We start from the raw sequence: 8,041 nt of genomic DNA, 5'->3' as shown, positions 1-8,041 counted from the left end.
GAACATGTTGCTGAAGTCGTGAGTCCCGGGGTCTGAGCAGTGCCTCACAGTCCTGACCATTCATTGCTGCAGGAAGATGTTCCAGCCCAGATGACCAAATGCTTGGAAGCCCCCGTTGCTCCACTGAGCTTGAGCTGAAGTTTTATTTAGGCAGTTTGCCAGAAGAATGTTAGTCATGAATGAAGTATCCATAAGATCACACTGTCTTCCTAAGCTTTTACTTAATCTATTTTAAAAGGATGTGAAATTTTATAGTACAATGCAGTCTTTTGAGAAGTGCCATGAATGGGGGATGAGTGTGCTGTACTTGGAGCAGATGAAAAGACCTGTTGTTTATCGGTCCGTCACGCCAGTTGCATACATCCTTCACCTGATGAAGCAATTCCTTATTTCTGCATCAAACACTAATGGTTTGTGTGCGCTCTGTGTTTAATGCAGAGGACGTTGCTCATTCCTGTGGCATTTACAATTAGTGCTAATCGCAGGCAGTGCAGTCAGACAAATATGTGGTATCTAAATGAAAAGCTGAAAGGGTGTTGATTGTGTTAAACCTTTAGGCCCACAAGATCTCAGGATGAGCCCTGTGCTGATCTCTTCATGATTCTCAGGAGTGATTTGCCGGCTGCAAGCAGTGTGGTGCCATGGGGCAGCTGGGACCCAAGGTCCCCATGCTTGTTTCTTACCAGGGGTGAGGGCTGAGCCCATGTCTCACATTGCCAGGGGCACGCTGTAGTGTCCCAGCTCCACCGTGTTGCATAGCTGGGATCCAAGGGCTGGAGGGGCCCATCAATGGGCAAGACTGAGGTTCTTGGTCCTCACATTTTGATACGCCACTGAGGGCAGACAGAAGCAGAGCTTGGGTTGTGCTAGGGATAGAAATGTATTCCTTTGGCAGAGCGAGCTTTGGTGATTCATTATTGGAGCCTCTGTGGATCTGAAACAATTTTTCTGCACATTTCTCAATCCCTGTTCTGCTCATCCTGCAGATAACCAGGTGACAGGCAAATACTCTTCTGAGAAAAGAAGATGTTAGAAGTGAGCAACAGCATCGTAGCAGCAGCCAACAGAGCTGCTGCAGATAAGGGCTTGTGAGAATTTCTATTACTCTGTTGTTTGAGTGCTTAAGGTTCAGCCATTAAAATTAGTTTGGAGCTAAAAACTGACATGGAGTTACTCATCTCAGCAATGCTGGACACACTCAGAGTACACTTTTTCAAGCATAGGTCCCAGTCCCCATTCTTGGCAAAATTTGTTGTAAATAGATTTCTCCACACCTGTTAGCACAAACTATGTGTGCATTTTAGAAGTATGGAGCACAGAGAGAAATTATTGAGGTGTGTATCCAGAGGGTTCTGTGTCCTTAAAATGGAAAAGCTGCAATATGACAGAGCACAAAATATAGCCTAGATCTTCTCCCTGTACGCCAGTGAGAATGATTCTGGACATGAGGCTTGTCTGAGTTGTGACATTTGCTAGCCCATGTTTGGTCATGATGCCAGAAAGAAACTTCGTTGTTTTCTTTTTTTAAGGTTGTTTTCTTTTTTAATGTAATACGAAGCATCAAACCATACTTTAAAGTACTTTATATTTTTATTTTTGGAACTCATGTAGTCTGTGATCTGTGCCTCTAAGTGGGTAATAAAAGTCCAGTTCCCAACTCCTGCACTGCAGCAGCCTCTGGGCAGTGCTGCTGGATGCTGGCCATGATGCAAGGCTGCTCATGTTGGCAGGGAAATATATCTTCAGTAATGTCATGGGGAAGGTCTGTCGGGAGTGCTCCTTCCTGACGTGGTCATTCTGCTCGGAGGAAGTAAAGAAATAGAGACGATAAATCTCCCTGAACATGTGTTGTGCCTGCACAGGCACGCAGCGTTCCAGTGGCTGCTGCTGTCTATGTATACGTCTACTGCAATGCTGCTGGAAACATCTCTTAGTGATTTTCTGTGGTGTTTCCAAAACACGTGCATGCCTGACAGCTGGGTATTGAGTGGATTTCCCCCGGCCAAGAGGTGAAGCAGAATGGGACCGAGATGTGTAAAGGAACCAGGATTTCTTCCATGAGATGAGGGGTGTAATCCCCCCTGTGGCGAGAGAGGGGGCCAAAAGGGACCGGGGAGATGCTGAGTTTTGTCTCCGAGGATGAGTAGACCTGTGTCTGCCACCCCACCTGAGAGCTGGAGTCCAGAGCCTCCTTATGGCTCCAGAAGGGCTTTGTGACCATGACTTAATTACCACTCGTCAAGGAAGAATCTCTCCCTCACAATGACATCATCGCTTTTTATTTTTACACTCCTTCGATTAAAGAAGTGAGTAACGACTCGCTCTGTTGACTTTGGCATCTCCTGGCTGATCCCCTCCGATAAGGCGGTCGGGGGCCCGCGGGTGACTCAGCGCTGCTATGGGGGCAGCCGGCTGGGTGCCTCATCCAGATGGCATGGCTGCATGGGAAGAAAGGGGGCCAGGGCCTGAGTGGAAGTTGCCTGACAGAAACCAGAGCGGGGCCACGTGCGACAGGGAGTGACAGTGCTCACTGGGCTATCTGATGGAAAAGGAGCGGTTATTTGCTTTTTCCTTGGCCAGATCAGATTAGTCGTGATTGAAAACTACTTTAATCAGACTAATAGTAAACATACTTGCTGCACTAGAAAAAAATCCTTTCGGTTTTTGATGAAATTCACTTGACTTTTCCGATGCGAGCATGAGCGATGGGCACGGGGCAGGAACATTTGCACAGCCCCATGTCCTGGTGTGGAGGTGATTGTTTTACTTGAGTTCTCCATAGAAACCCTTCTCTCCAGCTAGGTTACAGCTACTCACACTGGCTTCTGCCATGTTTTAAGCCTGAGTCACCACCTCATATATAACATACACAGTCCTGCAAGTTTACCGTATCGTTATTATTAGATCTCTATAATTAATGGCCTTTTATTGGAAGAGAGAGGGGAGAAGCAGTGTTCTCAAAGCATGTTTATAAAAGTGAAATTTAGCAGGGCTTTAGGAAGATCAGCAGGATTAAGAAACGGTGGTGAGAAGATGCAGGTGCTATTTATTCCATCAGCCCCAGCATTTTGATTCTGCTGCAGGATTTGCATAGAACTGAAATTCTGATGTGTCTTGACACGTTCCTACTGGTTTGATGCTGGGGCTGGAGGCATTTGCCTTGGGTTCTTCCTTCTGGATCTGCTCCCGACCCTTTTATGTCCTAAACCTCCTGTTATTGAATCCCCTGAGATCCCTAAGCTACCACACTGCCCTTCGGATCTTGCTCAGACTGCCACTGGAGTCTGTAGAGGTACTGCTGGTGCAGTTTTGTCCTGGTGGGTGGCATGGGATACAATGGTTTTGCTGCTGAGGATGGATACTACCACTGTTTTCATCTTCAGTGGCTCTTTCCAGCCAAAGCTGAAAAGGTGGCTCATGCATCAGAGACCACTTGGGAAAGCAGAGGCCACTGCATTGAAGTGACAGAACAACATGGTGTTGCACAGGAATAACAGTACTGACAGCAGTTCTACACCTCCCTGCACACCACACACATGTCCATTCAGGTGCTGCTTTGAGAATGAGAAGGGGGCTGCAAATAGAGCTTGTCCATCCTGTTTCCAGTTTTGCGGCTTGCTGCTGAACAGAGAAATGGGTTAAATTAGCCCAGATCACCAGCAGACACTGGAGTGAAGCTACAGCTGTGCTTCTTGAGATGACCACAGGCAGAGCCAAGCCATGTAACCCAAAACTATGGCACAAATGTCTCACCAGGGGATCTCCCTCCAATACAACGCACCTGCTATAGCAAAGTGCTTCTAGGATCTGGAGCCAGGGCAACTACTTGCTGGTAGGGATTTTATAGTCGGCTAAGCAGCAGTCATGTGGCTGCCTAATGAGAGTAGTATTTCTTGTAAACTCATTAGAAGCCAGGAGGGCTACAGGAATTGGACTGGAGTGAGAAATAGAACTGGTCAACTGTTGGCTGCGTGCCGAATTGATTTCAGCGCGTAGCAGGCAGAAAAATGATTGTTGGTCCAAGCAATGAAACAATCTCTCAAGGAGGTGTCTGAGTAGATAGTAGGTGTGGTGATAATCCTCAGTGGGCTGGGGAAACAAGCCCATAGTTTGTAATCTCTGCTGCTGACATCTGTTTTGTGAGTCCCTCCACTGTGGTTTCACAATCCATCAGCATGGAATCATCAGTGTGGGAAAACAAAAGTTGTGAGAAACATCTAGGACATTAATATTAACCATAAATGAACTTGGTTTTATTTTTTTGTGACTTGCTATTAAAGACAAGGGCTCCTAGATTTTCTATTAGCAACAGTTAGTCTAATTCAAATGTGGGCTATCTACATTCTACGTAAGTGTGGGCATTTTGTATGAAATCTGTACTTCTGGCCAAGTAGTTTGCTGTACTCAGAAACAGACATAGAGGAGCCAGCTTCCTCATCTCTCTAGATTGCATTTGGTTGTTTCACTTGTACCAAGAGCAGCAGAAATCCCTTAGGATGTCAGTCCTATGAGTCAAGGGAGCAGGATTTGCCTTAAAAGATTTAACAGGCATTGGTTATACTGATTAGCTGTTGGCCTTGCCTAAGAATCATCTTCTTGAGAAAGTCAAAGTACTATTTTCCCTTTTAGCTCACCACTTGGCTTTGTTATCTGAATGTCTCGCACTAGTGTATTTGGTAAGAGCATGGGCACTTCCCTGCATGCTTGAAGTTTGGTGGTAATGCAAACATGCGCACCCAGTGGAGAGCCAAACTGATCTTTAGCTTTCTCTTAACATGTTAAACCTCAATGTCCTTCCTTAAATTCGTGGTGGCTTTCATATGTTCACCTCCCGAAGGACTAGGGGACACTTGAACCACAATGGGGACATCGCTGTTCCTCTTCAAGCAACACTGTCTGTAGAGGCTCCGCAATGCTGGTGCAGCTCATCAAGCTGGAAGCAGCGGTGAGCTCTCAAAGAAAGAACTTAGGATGAGCAACCTGTGGGCTGCTGTCCCCTGCCTAGTGTCACCTTGTGTCACCTGCAGAGACCAGTAGGGGCACACCACTAGCACCATTGAAGATGGGGAAAATTAAAGGCATATACAGGTGCGTTGTGAGACCAGCTGGCAGCTGTGGGAGCAGAGGGAGGTGAGGGTGGTTTTTGGGTGGGGGAGTGGCTCTATGAAGGCAGGAGATGCTCTTGGCTATCATCCCATTTAAAGGTGAAATCTTTTAGATGAAAGCTGAACAAGCCGGTATGGGGCTCAACTGCCTTTGTACAACAGATTGGCAAGGAAAGATCTCTCTTGTTAAACTGGTTCGTCATATCAGTGTAAGGAAGATGGTGAGCCTAATTATTGCTCAAAGCCTCGGGGAGCAGGGGAAGATGGCAAACAACTTGTTCTATGACCCAGAGCACTTTGCTCGTTGACTAATGCTATCAAAATTTGGAACCCATTAATGTGAATTCTACTTTTGCCATTGCCTGATATTGGCTGTGCAGGGGTGACTGCTGGTGGCTTGCTTATAGTCCCATACAGGGCAGGAGCCCTGGGTGAGGGGCTGAGGCGGAGCAGTGCTACATCAGGGTAAAGCAAGCCGGGGCTCGCACTGAGGTAGGCGGGAGCAGAACAAGGCCAACTGCCTGTCTCAGTCAGTGTGACAGAAATAGAGTTGATCTCAATAAGATCCCAGCTCTTTCTTCCTGCTAAGTTCTCACTTCCAATTTTAGGGTTGCTGTAACCAAACTGAGGAAGAGGTGGTTTATCCTATGGAAGGGATGTGCCTGAAGCCCAGGTGGGAGGAGAGGGGTTGCTTGAAAATGAGCATAACTCAACAATCTGCAGTGCAGGGAGGGCCCATGCAGCTCAGGAGCTGTTCCCATCACACCAGCCATGCATGAGGCAAGTGAACGAAACAAGGATCAGCTCCCTCTATGTCTAATAGCTGCTTGTAGCAGAGGAGGCTGGGCTCGGCCACTTGGTCTGGCTGAGCAAACATCTCCAGGCCCACAGGCCTGCACATCCACGAGAATGTTAAAGTGCTCACTGTGTGCAGAGCTTCCCCTGCCTGCTGCCAAGGAATACTGATGCTCTTTTTGACAGAGGTGAGATGCTGACTGCTCCATCTAGTACAGATGGAAACAGGGTGTGGTGGAAACTGGCCCTGAAAGCTAGTAGACAAGCAGCAGCTTACCATACAAAGCCTCCACCATCAGCAAATAGGTTAGGATGTTCTCTTAGGACATACATTCAGAGTGACTTTGTGATGGTTCTATTAGTTTCCCCTGCAGCACCAGCGAGCATAGGAGTACAGCAGGGCTGGTGGATGTGTTTCACTTTACAGCCTCGGTCTTGCAGGACTGGGAGCCTACGCATGAACCGTGGCATGCACAGCCCTGAGGTCAGATGCTGCTTGCTTTTGGGCAAAGGAACAAAGCTATGGCTTCCCCATAGGAATGGTGCTTGCAGTGAGGGGTTGGGTTTGCCCAGTCTGTACCTGCAGTATTTCTCACTGGGAGCCTGGTGGGCTCTCCAAAGCACTGTCCTGTGCTGCTAGACATGCCTCTCATGCATGTCTCTCTGCAGATCCCAGGCCAGCACGGTTGGATATTTGCTTCTGGGAAGGACACCGTGTGAAAGCAGGGTTTGCTCTTAGGGGATCAATAGGCTCTCTGGGCACAGGGTAGAGTGGATCTCACCCAGCTGAATGCCAATAACGGTGGCCTCCTCTCTCAGGGCTGCTGTTATCCATGCTGTTGCCTTCCAATAGGGCTGATTTAAGTAATTCATCTTCCTGGTCTCTTTTTCAAGATAGGAGGACCAGTCTTTATCACCCCAAACTATGAAGCACTGCTGTGACAGTGACTTCTACTGGGGTCTCTTCAAGCCTCTGGCTCACCAGCTCAGTTCCCCACCATGGGGCCCTTCCTTTGGCTGCACCAAGGATGGGCAGAGTGAGGAATCTCACCCAGACCCTAGGAAATGGAACTACAGTCATATGCTGAGCTGAGCATGGCTTGTAAAGGTCCTAGTGCAGCCACATTTAGAGTGCTGTGTCAGTTCTGGGCTCCTCAGTTCAAGAAAGACAAGATATCCTAGAGAGAGTCCAGTGGAGGGACAAAGAGATGATGAAGACCTGGAACATCTTTTGGACAAGGAAAGGCTGAGAGACCTGGGGCTGTTCAGCCTGGAGGAGACTGTGAGGGGATCTCATTGCTGTTTATAAATATCTAATGGAAGTCAAGCAGATGGAGCCAGGCTCTGTTTGGTGATACCCAGAGGCAGAACAAGGGGCAGTGGATACAAACTGGAGCATACAAAGTTCCACATGAATATGGAGAAAACTTCTTTGCTATGAGGGTGACGGAGCACAGGAACAGGCTGCCCACAGAGGCTGCAGACTCTCCTCTGGAGATACTCAAGACTCATCTGAATGCCTACCTGTGCAGCCTGCTGTGGGGAGCTGCTGTAGGAGGGGTTTGGACCAGATGATCCCCAGAGGTCCCTTCCAACCCCTAGGAGGTGGCCTATCCTGCCAGGTGTGTAGAAATACATCTGTTTTGAAGCGCCGTGTCAACGTCCTGAAGAGGAACTGAAATGTTGCTCTGTGTTGCCTTTGTTTAATGGCGTGAACCAGGCTGTGGCTGCCTTGCCCAGCATGGCGGAGCACCTCGTGGTTATCTGACAGCAGCTCCCCGCTGCGGGGCAGGATGAATGGGGCACCTGTCTGCGGGCAGCGCGGGGTCTGTCACTCAGTCAGCCTTCCTACAAAAACGCAAAGTCGCACGTGGCTTCCCTTCACTTTTCTGCAACGCGCATCTCGTGCAGGCTCACGGTGGTTAGAACGGGACTATTGGCAGACGCATCCAGCAGAAGCCTCTTAGGCTCAACTCCACTCTACGTCATCGACCCCCTTGAGATGCGCGGTCCCCGCTTCGCTCCGCCGCACTGACAGCGCCGGGGCGCGAGAGGGGCGCGCGCCGCACGTCCGCGAGGAGCAACTGCCGCCGCGGGGCGCGAGCAGGCGCCGCGCCCTTCCGATTGGCTGCCAATGACAT

The sequence above is a fragment of the Tympanuchus pallidicinctus genome, unplaced genomic scaffold, assembly GCF_026119805.1.
Source record: "Tympanuchus pallidicinctus isolate F22 unplaced genomic scaffold, pur_lepc_1.0 scaffold1, whole genome shotgun sequence".
In the NCBI taxonomy this organism is placed as follows: Eukaryota; Metazoa; Chordata; class Aves; order Galliformes; family Phasianidae; genus Tympanuchus; species Tympanuchus pallidicinctus.
This window is presented reverse-complemented; position numbering follows the sequence as displayed.